Here is a 20,092-nt window from a genome sequence, read left to right on the forward strand (position 1 = left end):
CACTCCAGGCTCCTAGGCCTCCCCCAGCCTTGTCTACTGTGCTCCTTCCTTGTGAGCTGGGCTGTCTGTTCTGTTTGTCTGTCCTCCTCAAATCTTTGCCTCGCCTGTCTAGGACTACTTGTGTCTTTACCACCCGTGTTGTGTGCTCGTCCTTTTCCCTGCACGCTCTTTCCCTTGCTAGTCTGTCCAGCTGTAACTTCCTCTTCTCCCACTCTACTAACTTGCATTTTTCCTGTTCTGCTGCATCTCTATATTTTTTCCAGCTTCCTTTCCCTTTTCTCCCTCTTCTCTCTTTCCACTCTCTTCCTTTCCTTAAGATCTCTTTCAATCCTTTGTTCCTGTTCCCTCTCCATGTGCTCCTTCTCCTTCCTTCGTTCCCTATCCTCCCATGCCAATCTCTCTTCCCTGGCTTTTCCCCTCCTGTCTTCCTCGTCAATTATTTCTGGCTAGTCTACTACCTCGCTACTTCTGTTCAGGCCCTCCATTGCCTTAGTCGCCCCTTCTGCCTCTCTATCTATATTCCCTTGCAACTTCAGGAGTATCTTCCCTCCTATACACTCATTTGCGGCTATGCCCTTGAGCCCCTCCTTCGTGCCCTGCTGTGCCTCCTGCTCGCCTCTGGATCAATAGCTGACTGTCCTGCGCCTTTTGGCTTCTCCTCTTTAGTATATGGTGTATATATAGTACCCTTCTGCTGCCCTTAATTTTCACATCATCTGTGTCGTCGGATGCTACGCTTGGAGGAACTTGGGGAGGTGCGAAGGGATGAGTACCTGGGTCCTTCACCTCCTGCTGGCACTGCATCCACTGACGCCTCACGGCATCCCCCTCACCCTCCTGAAACATGCGCCACAGCTCGAATATAGCCATGCGTTTGGTTAGCTTATTACCCTTATAGGCACCCTGTATGTGTCAGTAGTGCCTGCTGCATGTCTTTGGAGAAACTTCCACAAGGTGGGTATGGTTTGGTTAACTTCCCCTCTGTACTTTTGGACCATTCTATCCTATATTTGCAAATTGTCTCTCGATAAGGTTTTAATGTCTTACACAAGTGCTGAAGGTGCGTGTCTCCCCCTGCAATTTCCCTGAAAGAAAGGCACAATATAGTGAAAATGCTTTTCAGTTTCTACATGCTTCTCCTGTCATGACCCATCGGACACGCCCCTTCTAGGCCTCCTGGTCCCTGTCACGTCGGGGCTTGCCCTCTGTTGTACTACCAACATGGCCGTAAACACTGAACGATACCTACCAGCCTTCACGTTCATTGCAGCACGCTCAATAAAATAGCCACACCCCGCGCTTCCGCACGTCTCAGTGCTACTGTTAGCTGTGGCTAGACGTGTGCTCATAGTTCGCTTTCACAGAACTTTGTTGCCTTCTTGGTTCCCGGACCCTTGCTTCATTCTATCCCTTCTCCTTCTTACCCAACCTTCTCCCGGAAGACGTGCACCCGCCTCCGAGTGCTTCTTCCCCTTATTTTTTTTTTCCTGGATTACCTGGAGTTTACTATCGATCCCGGACAAGAAGTTGAACGAACACTGGAAGCCGAAGACGGCCGAGTGGGCTTGTACAAGACCCGAACCATAAGGAAGAAAACTTATACAACGGAATCCATCAAGCAGCGAAAACAGGAGAGAAAGGGGGAAACCTGTGACATCTCCTGCTCTGCAACCTATCCACCGTGCCCCATGCACCTCCCTTGCTTCACACTCATTGCCTCCTCAGGCTCACCCACAATCTTGCGCATGACCCTTACGCGCTCCGCTGCTGGATCACCTCGTCTGCCAATCCCAAGTTTCCAATACTAGTTCCTCACCGTCTAAAGCTCTCCGTGTCCTATGTGCAAACCTAAGGGTGACGTCACCAGTTATAGACAAAATAATACACAAACTGATACAGCATGCACACCATAGTAGCCTGTTACTCCAAAACCATACACAAACTCCACAGCTGTCTTCCCTCACTCTAGGCAGAGTATACCAATATTCTCTTGTGATTGAACTGCACCCTCTGCATCGCCTAGCGTGCAAAATGTCTCACTCCAGGAGACTTAACCAGCCGACTCACATTCCGCAATCTAGGCCAGCTCCCTTGCTAACCCTTATGGGGATACTGTCATCTATGAACCGAGCTGAAACGCCCAACCAACAGGAACACCGCTATTTACATATCTTCTGTCATCCGTGCCCTCGAGTCAATGGTCTAGGTTATTCACCAGAACATTTTACCTATAAGACCGAATGTGTCCCAAACATAGAAAAATGACTTCTACCTCTGCTCCTGTCCCTACTACTTTGACAATGCTAGACAATATTTTGACAATACTCGACACTACTAAACAATGCTGCCCAATACTCAATACCCTCCCACACCCACCATTGCTGTTAGACTGGATCAATACTTACTTACTCCAATACAAGACTGAGCTAATGATCGTGGGCACTCAGGCACGATTGAATAAACTTGACACCAGGTACTCATCTTTCAACATTCACGGTTACATAATCAATGTTTCTAAAGAGATGTAAACATTGGGGGTCTACCTCGTCTCAACACTCCCTCTCAAAAAACAAGTCAGCAGTGTGGCGTCCTCCACGGCCTATACAAATAAACTGATCTATAGCTGCAAATCATACTTATCTACAAGTAGCTGCCTAACGTTAGCTGGAGTAATTGCATTGTCTAAAATAGACTTCTGCAACACAATATTCTTAGGTTTTTCTGAACACAACCTAAATAGACTCCAGGTATTCCAGAATAACTCATTGAGAGCAGCACTCAGTCTTGCCAGATCCTGCCGTATATCAGCTCACAGACACAACGTCAACTGGTTGCCCATCCGTGACAGAATTACTCTTTGCACCTTGGCAATCATGCACAAATGCCTCACAAACACAGCCCCGAAATACCTATCTGACAAAATTAGTAAACACCAACCTGTTCGTACCACTGGATCGTCTCAATCCCACAACCTGGTGGTACCAAGATTCAATCTAAAAACTGCCAGAGGAGCCAGCTTCCCAGTCCAAGCGGCCAAACGTTGGAACTCTATTGCCATCCCTCTTAGACAAGAACCCTCCTTCCTCGCTTTCAAGGACAGAATAAAAAAATGATTGAGCAACAAGCCTCTTCACTAAGATGTTACCATTATGTCTATCCAACCACTGCTTTTCTATGCAACTTTTCAATGCCTCCTGCCTATTTATGCTTTTGTACATTATCTCCATTTTCTGACCGACCTGTAACTAGGGTCGCACTCGTTGTCTTCACACTTGACTGTAATGTACTTATTTCACCATGTATGTTTCAAGCACCCAGTTACCTCAGGGTTTGGTGCGTGATATAAATAATATACAAATACAAAACACTCCATGGTTTGCTGGCACTGCTTGGCTGCCGACACCTCCTCAAACACTTGTGTATAGGTGCATTATAAATGCCATACCATATCAAATCATATCATATCAAGGCGCTCACCTGCCCATCCTGGTCTGCCTGGACAACTTGCTGACTTCGGGCAGGTTGATTTCCAAGGTGCTCCTGACGGCCCTTACACAGGCACGTGTTTTCTCGTCTTCTCGAAATATGAGAGGGTGCTGCAGCCTCTCAGGTTCGGCGGCGAAGGAGACAACCAGGTGCTGGGCTCATGCAGCAAACCATCACCTCTGCCACCAGCATGTTGGGATGAACTCCCAGGTATGCCAGAGGGACACTGGAAGTCAGCGGATTTGGAGAGCCCAACTCCCTCCTTCCCAAGATACACGGAGGACTCAGTCAATGCAAGATCAAACTGTGGTTTATCACAGGCAAAACTGACAGGGATCAGCACAGGAACAGAGAAAGTCCATACACATCACACTCTCCCTTGGCTCGCTGGCCGGTTTTAATGTGATATGCCATCAGCATGAGTTCACAACCTGGGCCCTTCTTCAGAAAACCTATTGAGCCACACAATTAGGTATTGAGTATTATATTACTTATAGTGGACCATATAAATGTTATTCTACTCGGTCTCACATGGCAGGTGGCTGGCCTGGTCCATCCCAAAATTACTATCTATAACAATGTTGCAGTGTGGTGGACTTAACATTGGTTCTTTCCCGTTGCTACACAACCCTAGGGTACTAAACTGTGATTGGCTAGAGCTGACGTTCCCAGGTATGGGATCTGAAAAAGTTGTCAGCTCTCCACCTAACTCTTCAAGGTAACAAAAATGACCATGGGCCTCATTACGGGTTTGGCTGTAGTCATGGCGCTATTGGCGCCATGGCTGCCTTGAAAACCGGGTCTGGGTTCCCTGAATGGGGAATTACCGGGCCATTCCGAGTTCAGAGGGTTTATATCGTGTCCATACTATACTATATTTCCAAAGGTTAGTCACACTTGGTTCTGTAAGGTCCTATAGGTGCTCCTGCAGTTCCATAGGGTTAATAGCATGAAAGCATCTGCAAGCTGTGCTCAGGATCCCTTGTCTCTTACGGTTTCTGTGCTGCTGTGTTTGGCTAATAGCAAAATAATTAAAACAATGACAGTATGTATATGTATCTGTCCACTAACTATAGAACTGTACGCTCGTGTTGTACGCTCGTGTTCTTCATGTATGTGTGTGTGTGTTTGTGTCCCGAAGTGCGGATGGCACGTGCGATTCATGACTAACACTACTATGTCGTGTCTTTAACAAGGTCAGCAACATGTCTTCTTGGTGCTTAGTCAAGGCTGTCAATAGAGGTGTAAGTGATTATGGCCTGTGGCTCTTTATCCACGCTGGGGTAAATCTGCACCGCACCTTTTCTGTAGGGCTGGTTGAGGGGGTATGGTTGGCTGAGGCGGTACCTCTCGACATACTTGTAAATCATAGGACCACTGGGAACCGGTCCGAAATAGAATGGGTGATTGCAGTGTTTCCTGGCCTTCTTCTGTGTCATGAATTAAGGAGGGGGAGAAGGTGGCAGGCTACCCCATCCCTCTTCAGTAGAGAACCCATTTCTTGTAGTCGCAGGTAAAGGAAAGCATTTTTGTTGACAGCTGATAAAGGGCTGCAGGATTTTGTGACAGCAATGGTCATGTTTTTAACATTCAGCAGAAACAGTACCCTGAAATGTTGCAAGACTGTTGTTTCCCAGAGGAAAGCTGCCCCAACGAAGACACTTGATGAGATACGTTTGAGGCTGATGAGCTAAGCCCCTGGGTGTCAGAGAAGAATTGGCAGAGAAATATACATCAAATACAGTTAATTAGATTCCAGCCATGGTGTGGTACAGTTGTTTCAGAGTACACTTGTCATCAAGGTGTAAGAAGGGAGCTGGGGGGACAGAGGGGTCAGACAGGAGCTGAGGGGCATGCAACAGAGAGCCAATCAGTAGAGGAAGGTTTTGGTGTCCCTGCGGTGCAACAATGTAAAGTGTCATCGCTGAGGTCTGGGGGCACATGATTAGTCAGACTCAGGGAGAATGTCTCGCCCCATGCCATCTCAAGATGCCATGTCCAATCAGTATGAAGCAGGTTATCCATTTGTATGTTGGGCACTGCCAACCAATGGAAAACAAGTGTTTTTTATCAACTCAATCGCACATTTGTGGGGCGGTGTGCAAAGGTTTGTGATGTCACAAGGTGTGCCAATTTGATTTTGTTCCAAGAAGTGGTTTATGCAATCAGGGTCACCTAAGGTACACATTCCCATAGGAGTGTGAGGTAGTTCCACCAATCAGCTCCTGTGACCTGCCCTAAAAATGGAACTAACATTTCATATTTTAATTTAGTAATTTGAGTCTAAAAAGTCCAGCCGCAATGGGCGACGTTGAGATCTCATTTCATTCAGTTCAGTTCCACAGGGATGTCTGAACCGTGTCTCACAGCTGTTTGTGTCCAATGAATTTTTGTTACTTCTTTTTTGGTGTACGCTCCTTTTTTGGGTCACTTTTTCTTCCTTGGGATTACCTTTGGCAGATGTCCCCCGGTAAACATGTATATATGTGATATTCAGATTTTATGGCAAAACCTAAACTCTTTGGGCAAGGTGTGCTCAATGAGACTCTCACTGAGTATTGGAGACGCCCGATGTGCAGTAAATACTACTGCAAATGTAAAAATTGAATTTTTGATCTTCAAAACGTTGTATGTTCAATCTGTTGACCTGCATTTATTTGCTCTTACTCCACTTGGTTTTCAATGTAAGCTAACTATGTTTACTTCTTATGCTATCGATAGCAACAATTTGATTAATGATTTTAAGTCTAAAGTTGCCCTATATTCAATTAAACGAGTGCATAAAACCATGAACTGGTCTATTGGTGACCTGAAATTAAAAGAATATAATCTATTAAATATTTGGGATTTATCATATCTAATAGTACAGCAATACAGGACATAAAGGAGAGATTAAGAGCGAGATTCAACTTTCCTGCAGCTACAAAAAGCATACAAGTGTGAGATCAGCCCTTTCAGGTACTTGCACCAGCTAAGGGGGCATTTTCCAGCACTGCCATGCTTTCCAGAGCACTTCCCAGGCAACCCACGTCCACCAACATGCCTTCACTGCATCCCATTGGTGTTCCAGGTCACGAGATGCGGAACACCACATTTAAAGCTCTTTACCAGGGCAGCAGTGCCCAGGAAGCCGGATAAGGGATCAGGTAACGGGTGCTGTCCACTGGGCGCCTATCATCCCGGTTTGCCAGTTCTCCCTACACTCGCAGACCTGCCAGGTCTCACCCGCACAATCAGCAGCTACAAAAAGGTAGGAGACTACAACATTATTATTCTCCGGCAGTTTGAAACTTGATGTTGTTCTAAATTCCATTTTTCTTCCCACAGTGCCCCTGGGTTGGGTTGGTGATTACATCTTGGTGTTGTTTGGTTTCACATTGCATATTTCTTGCCACAGTGCTTCTGGGTTGGGACTGCATTTGAATCATGGTGTTGTCTTGTTTCACATTGCATTTTTCTTATCACAGTGCTTTTGGTTTGTGTCCTGATTTTGAATCGTACTGTTGTTTCATTCCACCAAATTGCATTTCTTCATGCAGTGCCTCCCTGCGGTATTTGCTGCCTCCTTTTCCACAGACACATGTATTTTCTCTCCTTAGTGCCTGGGGTGTGGGTTTCACAACTGTATCCTGCTACTGTTCTCTCCACAGCCATGCTTGCTCTTCCTCCCTCAGGGTCCAAGGTGAAGGTTTCAGAATTGTATTGTACTACAGTTTTTCGTGTGCCCTACTGTCATGTTCACATGATGACCCAGGTTGGGGTCTTTCCTGTTGTGAATAGCGCTTCAGCTACACGGTGCCTGCTCCGGGTATGTATATCAACTCGAAGATCAGAGGTGTCAACTGGCACATCAGAAATGCCACCAGTGCCCCAGTCAGACCTTACTCTTAAAGACCACCACCTCCCTAGCACCAACATGAGGACTCGTCCCACCTCCCTTCTAGCTGAGACTACCCCATCTGCAGCACCCTTCCGAGTATCCTCCCTCACTCCCACAGGTTGCATTCAGAGAACTCTCCCCTCCTCCAGACTCCAGTCTTGAAACCCCTCCACTCCATCTCCCATTCACCCTTCAACTCAATCACACTGCTCTGATACATGCTTTGCATTTCTAAATACTCTACACACAATCATAGCCGCCTCCCCCAGTTCAGCCATCCCTCCAACCCTTTACCACATGCCCCTATTACAGCCATGCTGGTCTGGAATTAATTTGTCAGTTATTCCTTTTACTTGCACATTTCCAGACTGGCTGAGTACAAGTACAAGTTTGCCGGTGGGTTGCCTGAGTTACCTCCAGCTAATAGTTTTTAGTACCGGTAATACTGGGAATCCCCTCAGGGAGTCCAATGGGAAACCATGGAATGGGGATTTACCGTTATTCCTGCCACTTTTGATGTGCTGATAAATGCTGCAGATCAAGTGGTGGGAATGGTATTTCCATTTGGTGGTATCCTGCTGGATTTCCACCAAATTTTTAATGAGACCCACTGTGTCTCCCAGGTAAAATATATCGAGCACACCTCCCCCTACTTCACACACATACCCAAGACATCCAACCTCACTTACACCATAGCTGCTTCCCCCACTCTTCCAAAACAAGTAACATCACTCATCAACCTGCTAAATAGCCCACCTGGCATTCACCACGCAAACACCTCCAGAAGAACATCAACAGTGTCCCGCTTATAATATGGCCATCACATTAGGAAATGTCTGGGAAACATATCCAGAGCCTGTCTAACCCTCACCATTCCCTATGCACCACAGAATCCACCTCCACTAGCCCAGCTCGCCCTCATATGAGGGACTCTTATTCACACCCCTGCATAAACTTGTATCCCTGACATCCCCTACACCAAACCCTACCAAGAGGCCTACCACCGCCACAGTCCCCTTCACACACACATGTACCTTCCTCCACCGGAAACCCTGGGTCTTCCCCCAGTAACACCTCACCTTCAAACACAACTCAAACCTGCCACAAAATCCTGCCTTCCGATTCTACCACATTACAACCACAAGCCATCCATCTGACCACCCCTAGCAGTCCCCCCTTGCTACTGCTATCACCCACCCTCACATCTACACCTAAAGTGTATTCTGATCAATGCCAAATCCATCGCTAACTATTTCTACAACATTTATGACCTGATCACTTTGGAGGGTCCCGATATCCTCTTCTTCACTGAAACCTAGTTCTCCCAAGACTTCCAACCCATGGGCCATGAAGAGTTCCCTGCACGGTATAATCTTATTGTACATAACAGGACCAGCAGGGCAGGTGGTATGACCATCGTCCACAAACCCCTCCTCTCCATATAACACTGAAAAAAGCAAAGACTGCAAATCTCCTGGTATAATTTCAGGTCACCCAATTGCACACTCACAGCTTCATGCCTATATATTCACCCCTGGGATACAATAGATGTTTCACAGAATCCCTTAGTGACTCTTTAGCAGCCCTATTGGTCCTCACAATACCAGGGGACTTCAGTATCTGGTTCGACCGACATCCCACAAAAACATATGACACAATCCTTACTGGACAACCTGGAGACCCTACATCTACCACAACTAGTGTCAGGCCCTACACCCTCTGCAGGCCACACCATTGATGCAATCTTTAGATCACCATACCACATCACTGCACTGCCACTACGCCCACTCATCTGGACTGACCATGCAGCCATCTTCTTCAACCGTTCCATGGTGAAACCTCCCTCCCCCCCAGCAGCCTTGGCAACACTTACACACTCTCACCTGTGAAAGAAAGTCAAAGTAATTCCTGATCGTGCAGATTCCCTTCTGGCCTACCTGAATGCATCACCCATCCACTCCAACCAAATCTCCATCCCCAACCATGATTTCTGGTTCTCTGAACTTCTCATCCCCTTCTCCCCATTCACATCAGTCTCTAATAGGCAAGGCCTCTCCACCAAAGGGTTCACAACTGCCCCTAAAACAGAGAACCACACCATAGAATGCAGATGGGGTGCAGACCCTTCACCGTCAATTAGATTAGCATACGCCACCCAGTTTGGGGCTTACGGGCAGAAATATGCAAGGCCAAAAAACATATTACTGGAATAGCATCAACAATGCACAGAACTCTTCCAGCGAACTCCTCAAGCTCATCTCCTAATTCTATTCACCAGCATGCACCACCCCGCTCCTAACCACACATACACCTTCTCTCCTTTCCGGCCACTTCTAAAACATAGTCCTGGCGAAAAAAAACAACACCATTGTCTCAAAACTAGCTTTGCTCATGCCTCTCTTACCCCAAACCTCAATTGTGCCACCAGGACTGCCCCCCATTCCCAGATCTTCTCATCCTTCATTCCTCTCTCCCAACCTATATTTGTCAAGCTATTAACAAGCAGCTGGGCCTGAGAATCCCCCAGAGACACCTGCACCCTCTCTATTTAAAGAAACCCTGACATCCACCTGCACTGGCAAATTCGCCAGGTCCATCATCAACTCATCTCCGGCACTTTCCCTGCCGAATTCAAAAATCTCCATTAACCAGTCCCCTTCTGAACAACACACACACACACACACACACACAACCCCCTTAATCTCAATGCGCCTATACACAAGTGTTTCAAGGCGCGATGAGGCAAAGGAGGGGTAACAGAGGGAAGACAAAGACAATGATCTACTAGGCCAAGTGACATTGAGTTTGCGCAAGTGCAGGGTAGGGGAGGAAGGGAAAGTGTGGGGGGAACTCATAGCTAAACTAACTGACCGAGGGGCACACTCACAACTATGCCAGTTTACAGAATCAAACCAGATGTTCAACCCCTCCCAAACTGGCTTCAGACCCAAACAAGAAAGTGAATCCTGGTGTTTACATCTGGGATGATCTTAAAAGACACTTAGACTTGAAAGGCTGCACCACACTAACCCTACTCGACCTCTCAGCAGCCTTCAACACTATTCACCACCCCACCCTCATGGTCAGACTTCACACTCTCAGCATCAGGGACTCATCTCTGAAGTGGATATCCTCTTTCCTCTGCGACAGATCCCAATTAGTACACCTGCCTCCTTTCTCCTCTACCCTCAAACAGTTACCCACAGTGTGTCGCAGGGGGCCTCTTTCTCCCCACTGCTCTTTAACCTTTACTTGAGCCCCTTTCCTGTGCTAAAGTCATCCCTTGATCTGCTACAGTTGTCAACTTGAGGAGAACCATCTTCGGTTCCGGAAGCACCTCAAGACCTTCCTCTTTGCTTCTGCCTTTGCCCCCCCTCTTCCCTGCTGACTCTTCTCTACCTCGGCACCATGCACCTGGCCACCCTCTTTCCTCCATTCCCAGGTACCTGCTCCTTTTACCACCCGCACGCACTGCCTCCGGGCCACCCCTTGCACTGGGGTCTGTATCTGTACCCATACAGCCTCCACCCCTTTGTTTTTTTCTTCCTGCACTTATCAGACCTACCCAGCCTGCTGCCTTAAACCCAGCACTGCCACTTGCTGGCTGCTCTCCTTCTGTTTGTTGCCTTTTTAATGATTAAAATATTTATTATTATTTATGTTTTTTTTCCTCCTTGCACCTCACTCTCCTTTTGTTCCCCCTTCCATGCACTTCTCCCTCTCCCCCCTACCATGCACTTGCGCGTTCTCAATGTCACTGGGCCTAGTAAGATCGTTATTTTTGTTTCTCCTCTGTTCCCCTTCCCTTGCCTTGTCGCTCTCTGAAACACTTGTGTATGAGCGCAATAGAAATAAAATATCAATATCAATATCAATACAGTTATGCAGACAAGACCCAAATCATCTTCAAAATCCCAAAGGACCTTGCTGCCTCATCTCCCGGTCTATAAACATGCCTCTCAGAAATCAAGCACGGGATGTCTCTTAACCACTGCATACACAACCCAGGAAAAACTGAGATCATGCTCTGTGGCAAGACCTCCATCTCTCCCCTACCCACCCCATAGTCATGGTCTCTAAGCCCTCTGCCCACCTCCTCCAAACCAGTACAAACACTTGGACGCATTATGAACACAGACCTGACCCTATCATATCACATCAACTGTGTTACAAAAAACTTCTACTTACACATTCACATTCTCTGCTGCTTATTTCCCTACCTGACCTTCCGTCACACAGCCTCCACAATGATCGCTTTCATTCATTCATGCTTAGACTATGCCAACACCCTATACCTGATAGGCGCTGCATCACAACTAAGAAAACTCCAACAGGCACAAAACACTGCTGCTGGGCTCTTCCTAGACCTAGTCCCTAGAGAACACATTTCACCTGCCCCCTGCATCCTTCACTGGCTCCCAATCGGGCAGAGATCCATCCTTAAGGCAATGTGCATCACCCACAGGGCACGCCACAACTGGAATAGCAGCAGCACAAACCCATACAATACAGGCCGAACAGAAACCACACATCAGGTGCATCACTTCTCCACGTCATACCAGTGACAAAATCAACAAGAATAGGGGGCTCATCTTTCTCAGTCCAAGCAGCTACCATCTGGAACTCGATCTCTTTAAACATCAGTCACATAGAAGATGACCTTGCCTTCAGGAACTCTCTCAAAACCTGGATCTTCCTTTCAACAGCCTGATTCACTCAGCCCATTTCATTGAAGAATAATTGTTCACCCCTGAAGGGAAGGTCAGGGCGCCTGAGCAGTCAAGAAGGAGGAACACATCACCACCCTTCAGAAGGCACCCACTACAGCCTTTAGGACAAGCTCTGCAAGATCTTCTCCAAACAGGTACCAGTATCTCTTTCATGCAACAGCAAGCATGCCTCCACAACAAAGCATATCCATATTTGCACAGGCTCGGCCCACTCACCTGCATACCTATCAATAAACTTCTCGATAACTCGATGACACAGCACCCATTGTCTCACCGGATAACTATGGTTAGCTGCCAGGGACATAGCCACCCAAACCACCTTTGTGCAGGCTAAAAGTGGGCTAACACAAAAAAAAAATGACATAAATATATAATACATAAAATAAAAGATGCAAGCATGGGGTAATTAGAAAGAAGTGCCGAAAAGGAGCAGCCAAATGCTCACTTTCCTTTTCACAATTCTCTGCCTAATATCTTTTTTTTTTTTTTTTATATTTATTTTTCAATAAGTTCACATTATAGAAACATGTACAGTAATATAACATCATTCAACAATCATAGCAAAACCAACAAAACTATATACACCAGAAACACCCCCCTCCCTCCAGGAGTCACAATACAATCAAGAAACAGGTCTAATACAATAAAAGAAATTTGCCCCAAATCTTATTAAATAATGTATTTTTCTTTGCTCTCTGATACAACACTCTCTCCATATCCGCTAGAGAATGCATCTCTGCAATCCATTCCTCAATGGTAACTGAGGTAGATGCTTTCCAATGTCTCAAAATTAGTTTCTTCCCCACCATTGCCCCACGAAAGATGCACTACTTCTGAGAAGTAGTCAGGTCATCCAACAGATCCCCACAACCCATTACTATGGTCTTAAAATCCATATGAACCTTCTCTTTGAGAATCTTTTCACAGATCTGGTCAAATTCAAACCACAAACCTTGCACCCTTGAGCACTCCCACAACATATGCTCAAAAGTGCCCACCTCGTGTAAACATGCCCAACATTCAGAGCTATCAGTCATTCCCCTTTTCATCATTCTCTCAGGTGTCCAGTACGTTCTATTCAATATCTTAATTTGACGCGACCTGTCAGCCAGACTCAGAGAGCACAATTTCACATTCTCACAAATGCGCATCCAATCATCCTCCTCAAAATGTTCACCAATTCTCTGATTCCAATCCAATCTCAAAGCATCATCAGCCTTATAGTTCGACACAATCAGTCTATAAACATAGCTCACTAGGCCACATCCACTCACCCCAGGCTCCCAACCAAGCATGTCTATATTGATCCTCCTTTCCATATCCACATCCCCCACCGCTCTCCTGATCTTTCTATAGTCTGCCAAATAAAAAGTAGGAATTTCAAACCTCAGCCGAAGCTCTCTAGCCCACATTCAATTCAAACCATTGAATAGATCTCCAATCCAATGTACCCCAGCCAGGTACCATTCATGCCAAAACAAAATCTTTCCATCATGTAAAATACTTGGATTCAGCCAGATTGAAGCACTTGGATCTTTCAACGCAGTGAAACCCAAACATTCACTCAAGGCAACCCATGAACTCCGCAAACTCCTATTTAGTGGGTCTTCCATCTTTGATCGATGTGGCTTACTGGTCAACAGAGCCCTAGGCGATAATGGGCCTACATGGCTAGACTCGGCACAAATCCAATCATCATGTTCTGATTCGAGAAAGTTAAATACATTTTGTGACATAAAAGCCAGATGGTAATCTCTGAAATTAGGGACTCCCAGCCCACCCTTAGACAAAGGCAATTGCAATTTGCTAATTTTCAAACGAGGTGGCTATGATCCCACAAGAAATCCTGTATGAGTCTATCCAACTCTCGCCAAAAATGTTTCTCAATATCTAATGGGATCATACTCAGTACGAAGTTCACTCTAGGAGTTGACACCATTTTTAAAACATTCACCTTCGCCCAAAGGGAAGGGTGCAACAAGCACCACCTTTCCAAATCAGATTTAAAAGCATTGCACCCCATATTCATATTTTCTCTCACAAAATCAGTAACATTTGGTAAAATCCATACCCCCAAGTATAAAAGTTTTTCAACGCACCATTTAAAGGCCAACTGTGTAATAAATTGTCTATCACACAACGGAACCAACGGTAAAACCTCTGATTTTTCCCAATTTATCTTGTATCCAGAGCACTGATGAAAGGCTTCTAGAATGTCCATGAGAAAGGGCACAGACTCACCAAGGTTCTTGAGAACTAATAACAAATCATCAGCGTACAACCAAATTTTTTGTAGCATCCCCCAGCCTCTAACGCCTTGTAAACCTTCCTCATTTCTCAATGTTATAGCCAAAGGTTCAATACCAAGTACGTACAGCAAAGGAGACAGCGGGCAACCTTGTCTTGTACCACGTTCTAATTCAAATGCTCTAGACTTCTGACCATTCGTTTTAACATCAGCCATTGGACTGGTATATAGTAGTTTAATCCAGGAGAAAAACTGTACCCCGAAGCCCATCCTTTCCAGCACCTTAAACATAAAATGCCAATTAACTCTATTGAATGCCTTTTCGGCATCCAGTGACAGGACAGCCGAGTCTTCTGACAACTCTGATACCTTTGTAATAGTGCATAGTAATTTCCACATGTTACTGGACGTCATCCTACCTTTAACAAAACCAGATTGATTCTGATCTATCAGCTTTGGCAGAAGATTTTCCATTCTCAGGGCAAGAATCTTGGCCAGAATCTTATTGTCCACATTAATCAAACTAATCAGTCTATAGTTGGACGCCAGTGATTCATCCTGGTCTTCCTTTAGGAAGACTGAAATAGCTGCGTGTCTAGTCGTAACCGGAAGTATTCCTTTAGCCTTGGAGGTCTTATACATATCTGTCAATAATGTCAATGCTGAGTAAGGCAACCACTTATTGAACTCTACTGGCAATCCATATGGCCACGGAGACTTACCAACGTTCAATTTTGATATTGCTAATTTGACCTCATCCACCGTGAGAGTTTCCTCCAGTAAGGTAGCCTCTTCCTCCGAAATTACTGGGACCTGAATCTTCTCCAGAAAGTCTCCATTAGCCGCATCATTATGGGGTTCATTTTTATACAGTTCCTCATAAAACTTTCTGATCATTTATACCCTCTGCAGTGTATGTGATTTGACTAGTAGAGTCTGCAATAGATGTGATCGAGTGCTCAGACTCTCTAAGCCTCAATCTATATGCTAACCAGCGATCACACTTCTCCCCATGTTCAAAATAAGAGCATTTTTGATGGAAATACATCTTATCCACCCGATTAGATATTAACGTTTTCAACTCTCTTTTCAACCTGTTTATTTCGGGAAGCAATTCCACTCTCCCAGGATACACCATCAAAACCCCCGACATATCTTTAATCTTTAATTCAAGTTCTGGAGGTTATCTGTGAGTTGAAATACATGTTTATTTGGAGGATGTCAGTCTTCGCCAGGATTTTTAAGTCTGTGGAGTGGTGCATCAGCTGCTGCCTCTCCCTGGCGCCTTTGTGGTTTGCGACTTCTGAACGTAACAATTGGAAGGTTTGCACTGCCCTAGTGTGGCATAGACATGTTCAGAACATTGGTTTGGGCTTGACATGGGATTTTCAGTGAACAATATTCTTCTTGTGGGGTGGTTGGATTACTTGGGGATTCAAATTGCAATGGTGGGATGGCATGGGGCTGGTTTTCTGCTTACACATTGGTTTAGGTGACTCGAGCCAATGGCGTGTCAAATCTGCTACGGTTCTTTCGTTGTACATGAGGCTTATTTTAATTCATGCTGACAGCTCATGCAGACTGACATTGTTTCATTACCTTGGCTGCTTGGTACTCTTTTGCTTGGTGTAATGTGCCTCATGTATTTATGAATTTTTCTGTGTTGACATCTCATTGTCTGTTGTGGTTTTTGGGAATCCAGGGTTGGGTGCTGTAGACTTGCATTTTATGCCAGGGTTACGGATATGTGGAGGGTGTGTGTAGGAGTTTGGTATACTGGAGCTGGGTTTTGCACTTTTGGTAGGTAGACTTTGGGTGGCCTAGAAGGGTAATTGTTAATGTTTAAGGGGACAGAATGGGTGAGCACATATTTTCTGACCAGTGTATTTTGGTCGATGCTTGCTTGTAGTTTGATTCTTGGCTATGAACTTCAGGGGATAAGTACGTCTTGTGGGAGGGATAGACTGGTATATGTACGCTTTTAATATGGCGGTGGAATTGGTAATATGTATTGTACCTCTTTTGGTGTTAGGGGACTTATTGGGGTGTTCAAGTTATTTGGGAGAGGAGTCCAGGGTGTTTGATTTCTTGGAATGTGTTTTAGAATTTTTTATTTTACGCTGTTATTGTTGTTCTGCATCTGTTTCAGAAGGGGGGGTTGGGTATTCGAGTGAGGTCACAAATGCATATCAGGGTCCATTGCATAGGTCTTTTTTGAATTGAATATTTATGCACCAACATCAGATGATGGTACTTTTTTCAGAAAGGTGGCTCAAACACTCCAAGATCTTAAGTCCAGTAACATAATCTTGGGAGGGGATTTCAATACAGTTATTAATTTTGCTTTGGATAGGAGTAATACTAGACACTGCAGGAGGATCGACATGCAGTCTCGGGTATTAAAGGGACTGATGGAGGAACACAATCGGAAAGAAGGTTGGAGGATTGAAAATCCTTCATTGAGGGAATATAGTTTTTATTCTGGTGCACATGCTACATATTCCAGGATTGATATGGTATTGCTGGCAGGGGACATGTTACAGAACTACAAAACAAGTAATATTGACAGTATTGTACTCACTGACCATGCTCATGTTTCAGTGGATTTGAAGTGGAGTTACACTGTGTGTAGACAAAAATCTTGGAGGTAAATACCATCTTGTTGGACAATATAGTAGAGATGGACAAAATTACAACTGAAATAGACTTTTTTGTAGAGGAGAAATGTAATGGAGAAGTTGGATCTGACATGGTTTGGGAAGCATTTAAGTGCACTGTTCGAGGTATGTTTATAAGTCTGGTCAGTGGGTTGCCCAATATCTTGTGTGATCGGTTGCAGTGAAGAGTTGTTTCTGGAGTGGATGCCTGTCACTTGTGCTCCTGTGATTGTGGTGGGGCACGCCGTTGATATATAATCAAGCGCTTCCAGACAAAATAGACATTAAAGGATCACATATGGGGTCAGGCCATTTCTTTCTGTAGAGGAAAAGTACATTTTTCATTTTTATGATCTTGTACTTGACCAACAAGTTGTATGGAAATGGCAAATCCCTTTGCATCTCTAATATAAAAAAGGTAACATTTTTTGTTTAACTCTTTTTTTTTGTCCCAATACATGAACAGAACCCCACTAATCCAATACAACTGACATGCTTCCATCTGTTGAAAATAGACTATTGTTTTTTCACTTCAGGAAATAACACAATTCAATATGATCAACATTGTTTGATAAAGCAATGGATGAGTGTGAGCATCCCCATTCAGCCTGACTACACCTGCGAGAGGAACCATAGATGCCTTCCTTTCAACAATATCAGATAATAAAATCAACATGCGTGGTCTGTAAATTGTATTTGTCATTTCTTTCTTTTGCGCCGTGTTTGTTAACAGAGCTTTCATCTTTAAAACATGTTTCTTGTGCATCTGTACATGAACACATTTTAAATTATTGTATCTGTTTTTGTAGCAACATCTCTCTTTCTAGACTGTATTCTGTGACTTTACTAAACTGGGGATGATTTATTATCGTAGAAAAAGTATTAATAAAACCTACCATTATTGAATCTCAAGAAGTAATGGGTTTGATACAACTGAAGGGGGTGGCAGTCAGATCGTGAGTTATTTCATATAAAACATGCTACATATGCAGCAAGGAAGGTCCTCCTTGCCAATGGGATAGAATACATATGATATTTCTTTATAATGTTCCTATAATGTTGTGCTTTGCGATATGCTCTGTATTACTTGGCATGGATACATTTTCAAAGGAAAATCAACATACATTTTGCATATTATATCGTGTTAACCTGCAATCAATGAATACCTCCAAACAGTTGATAAATTTCATGAAATGCAAAACATCTACATGGTATTAAGAAACAACAATATATAGGATAAATATAAGCAAGCATGAACATGAAACGACCTATTCATGCAAATAAATAGGCACCCATCACTATCAGAAAGGTAAGAGACAGAGTTTGAATTGGGAGTTCATTCATTTTCTAGTTTTTGCATGATTTGTGCGTGATTTCCAATTGTGTAGAATTGCCTATTTTGCTATTACAATGCTTTTTATGTACCATGCTTTCTGGCGACAGCTGTTGAGACTCTTAGACACCAAAATGTCATTGAAAAGTCTGAAAGCGGTGTTTGGCATAACTTTCGGTATCCGGACATTAGTGTGAGTATGATGGTGATGCTAAAAACAAGCAGCATTTCAAATAACTCAGATTTTCAACTTAACAATGAGTTAAATTAATGCATGTGTAAATGCCCAATTTTTCTCCAAGAAGTACTTTGCATTTACTCCATGCCATACATTTATCCTCCGACAAGTTAACTCAAAATTGCAAACTCAATATTGAGAGGTCATGAAAATTCCACACTAATCATAAGGCCCCTAACATAGTCTAAAAGTCATTTAGGCCCATCATTCCTCAAGCAAAGGCAATCAAAAGATTTATGGTACAGAATGACTTTTAATATTTTAATCCATTGGTACCAGGTATTTCATTATGGTTAAATATCTCACAAGCAGATCAATAACACCATGAGCCTCATCACGCTATTAGGGCCAGATCAAGGGTCGGGTAATGGGTGTTCCCCATTCCCCATTGGGTCCACTGGACCCAATGGGGCATTTCGGAGCAAATCAGCGTGCGCTAATAGCACTGTGTTAATTTCACCCAAACATGGGGTTATGTTTGTGCATTTACCCCCAGCTTAAACCTGCAGGTAAATGCTGCCACACTCTGTATTGAGCAATCCCTTAAATGCAGCGGTTATAGTTTTACCACCGCATTTAAGGGCTACCACCCAACTCGTGATGAGGCCCCATGTCACAATAAGCCTTTGAGCATATGCCAATTCAAAGTTTGGAGTCACTCATCATCCATTCAAGGCAGGCAAATGTATTTATTGTCATATTGAATTGTTCCACACAGTCTATTTTACACAGTAGCAGAGTCATTGAAGCATATATCACCTGCCTATACATTGGCGAGCATGTTCATCGAGCATAGGCACATTTTAGAAATTTGTATGTACCTAACATCACAGTTTGGTGGGTTACCTTTTTGTGAAACTCAAAGTGAGAGTGATGGTGAGGGAGGCAAATTCCGATAGACTTTGAACCAGTTCTCCTCTCTCTTTAAACAGCTTAATAACATTAAAGAAAAATATAATTATAACATCATCTCGGTGCTAGCAACTATGATTGATGATAAACAGATGGGGAAACACAGATCTTTGCTTTTGATAAATGTCTACTTTAATCCTCTCAGGGTGGAAGTAGACACTGGCCCTCATTACGAGGTTGGCGGAATGGGTTTACTGACACCGGTAATAGTGCCAGTGCCGATAAACCCATTCCACCCTATTACAAGGTCTCCTCGTGGGAATCGCAATGGGTGCCTGGTAAAACCAGGCGTCCTTACCGGGTCCCACGAGGAGACCTGGGAGCTAACAACGGGCCCGTTATAAACGGGCCCGTTGTTAGCTCCTTCCCCATTCCCATTGAGCCCTATGGGGGCTCGAATGGGAATGGGGATGGACTGGGTCTGGGTTCCTCGGACGAGGAATTACCAGGTCCGCCAAGGTTGTCATGGCCCAGTAAATCCTCATTTGAGGAACCCGGGCCCGGTATGCGGTAACCTCGTAATGAGGGCCACTGTCATTAGTGAAATCGTGAATACATGGATTAATTGGTCATGCAAAAGTGATAAACAGCCAACTGTTATTGTGGGT

This window comes from Ambystoma mexicanum, chromosome 2p (genome assembly GCF_040938575.1).
Source record: "Ambystoma mexicanum isolate Mex_15411 chromosome 2p, UKY_AmexF1_1, whole genome shotgun sequence".
Classification (NCBI taxonomy): Eukaryota; Metazoa; Chordata; class Amphibia; order Caudata; family Ambystomatidae; genus Ambystoma; species Ambystoma mexicanum.